Source organism: Tribolium madens, unplaced genomic scaffold, assembly GCF_015345945.1.
Source record: "Tribolium madens isolate multiple individuals breed KSU strain unplaced genomic scaffold, Tmad_KSU_1.1 Scaffold_19;HRSCAF=116;Tcas5.2_LG9, whole genome shotgun sequence".
NCBI lineage: Eukaryota > Metazoa > Arthropoda > Insecta > Coleoptera > Tenebrionidae > Tribolium > Tribolium madens.
Genome location: NW_025400983.1, coordinates 5,137,980 through 5,141,032, shown reverse-complemented (window position 1 = coordinate 5,141,032; position 3,053 = coordinate 5,137,980).

Genomic DNA, 3,053 nt, shown 5'->3' with positions numbered 1-3,053 from the left:
TCTATAAGTGTCAATCTTTAATTGTTTTAAGTTTTAGAATAATAGAATGTTACAATGTTAGAATTTCGAAGGTTCTATTAATAAAAAATGTAACATCGTTATTATTGATAAGTACAAAACTAAAAAAAAATTTAGTATCTGGCAACACGATATTTCCAAAATCTTATTTCAGAAGCTTAAAAAAAAATTATGCTCAAATTAAAAATCTTTGGGGTTTTCAAAGCTGTTCATTACTATACAGATAAATCCGAAATTTTTAAGTTTTTTTAAGTTTTAGAATTACAGAATGTTAAAATAAGTAAATATTAGATTAGCGAACACGTTGCTAATTAAAAAATCTAAAATTTTGATTGTAAGTTAAATAAAAAATAACGGAAGAATTTTGAAATCTTACATTTTTAAATTGCGGGACAGTACAACTTTGGAATCTTTAGAATCTAGAATTTTTATTGTAGATGTAAATTTTGAAATGTCTTGTGTTCTTAAAATAAAAAAATCTCGTAATGGTATAGTCCTTTTTATTGTTATTTTTTACATTTTTATTTAAATTTTTATTTCAATATTTGAGTATTTTTGAGTTCCTAACATGCTTAAATTTTAGAATCTTTGTATTTGTTGAAGCTATTTCACTATTATACAAAAAAGTTTGAAATTTTTAAATTTTAGAATTAATAAAAATATGAGTGGATAAAATAAATATTGGATAAATATGTTTTATTTTTAGTTAGTGAAAACTAATATGTACTTAAATTTAATTACATACAGGGTGTTTCAGAACTCGCGTCTTAGAAAAAAATGCCAAATTAGGTAAGATACTAGGAACATGGAAAAAATATTTAAAAAATTCTGTCTATAAAAATTTCGAAATTGTGGGTGTTTATTTTGCACTTTGACTCTGTTGTTGAAAAATAATTTAATAAGTTTTTTTGCTAAAGTGTATTAGAAGAGAAATTAAGGAAGCTGTATTCTAAATTGTAACTATGTTTTTAACGTTATTTGTGGCTTTTATTCGCAAAAATTTTCAGTAACATTAAATAGACAAAAAATTTAAATGTCAAAAAATAAATGTTATGTTTTTTGACAGATAGATTTTTTTTCTATGTTCCTGGTAACTATTTTATCTTACTTGGAATTTTTCTCTAGGGCGTGAATTCTGAAATACCCAGTACATACAATACTACACATGAACGAGAACTTTGATTTCATCAAAATATTTCTATTTTTTAAGTGCGTTTTATTCAATTTTGTTTGTTTTAATTAATCTTTATAAAACGGGTTTGAATTTGTTGTTTTTTACATCAAAGAGATGCCCTTGATATTTGATAACAAAGAAATAAAATTAATATTTTACTGGAAAACAAAGTATTTAAGACATACAAAATATCTTTTTCTAGAAAAAAAACCGAAATGATTGCTGTTTTAATTGGGTCAAAATGTCGCCAAAGAAATTTCTTAGCCATAATATTACCCTTTAAAAAAATAAGTCAGTGTCAGGCGATAATAAAAGTTACATAACATATTTTCAGGCCATGAAAATATTTTATGGCCAGAAATTACAAAATTGGTGCCTCTAAACATTAAACAAACTTGATAATTGCGAAAATCTTTGTCGGTCCAATTGCTAAAATGTTGTTCTTCTACAATTTTATGTGCGTAATTAAGTACATTTTAATGTGATTTTATTATTATCAACATCTTTTATATGCATGTTTGTCTAAAAATATGTGTGTATAATAATCAAGTGGAAGTTTTATGGCTGTTTTAAATTTTTCCAAAAATGCGATGATTTTCAAAAATTGCCCGAAAAGTAATAAATATGTAGACAGTACAATGACATCCACGCGTGGACTTACTTTCAATACCACACCTTGAGTTATATGACAGTTGAGAAGTGCACCTGCAATTGGAAGGCTTTCATAGATCTCTACCAGGAAAGTTGGCATTCTTTGAAAAAGTTGCGTTTATGAACGCCGAGTTTTTCCCAACAGATTTTCTAAAAAATTTCATTCACTTTGGAATGTTGTCTGTCACCAAAATCTCTCAATTTTACGGCTTTATTATCAATCGACGCAATTTCGTGCAAGGAATAAATTAAATTGATCGACTATTTAAAGACTGGGACTTATATGTGCGAAACATGATTTTTATTTAAAGTCACTGTGTTTTTAAATTACCAATTTAATTTATTCAACACACGATTCGGTTTCAGCGTGTGGATAATGAAAATATATTTTCAGTGAATTATGCATGATTTAGCTCGAAGAATTTACTGGGCATTTGTCATTTGTAATATTCATTTTTTATTACATGGTATTAATATTAGGACAGATAATATCAAAGTACGTGACTTCTTCTAGAACTAAATAATTTGAGTTTTCGACTTGCCAAAGTTTGAACAAAAAATCACAACTTCTTCAGATGTAATAAATTGAATAAATGTTGTCACACTCAAGAACGAGAACTTTGAATTAGATTTTCTAAAAAATATTTCCATTATGTCTGAAAACGATACTTTTTTATAAATACAGGGAAAAAAATAAAAATAAATTAGATAACCATTCTTGCTGTCTCATACAATTTCATTATTATTTTTGATAATCCTTTCATTTTTTAAACACAATTTTTCAAAAAATATTTTTGATTTTTTTTGATTTTGCTACTTTAAAGAATAGTGCAAAAGTAGAAAAAAGTTAGATTTTTGAACAATTTTTTGATGTGGTGTTTATTTTGTTTTGTTTAACAAAGCTTAGCAAAGTATCGTGTTGTGAGTCAATTGCTTGGAATGAAATATTTGAATGTCCCAATTAATTATTTGTGACATTTATTAATGGTAACATATAAAACGGTCCCACGCAAGTCGTCACTCTAATTTATCCGAAAACTGAATGCTAAATTAAAAGTGAAACAATATAAATTGTAAAACTCATTTATCACTAGTAGGAAATGTCAAAAAACTGGCTTATTAAGAGAACACGGAACTTGCGAATTATTTATTCCCCATTAGGATTAGTAATGAAGGCACCCCGGGATGAGCTGAATCTACAAATTGCATG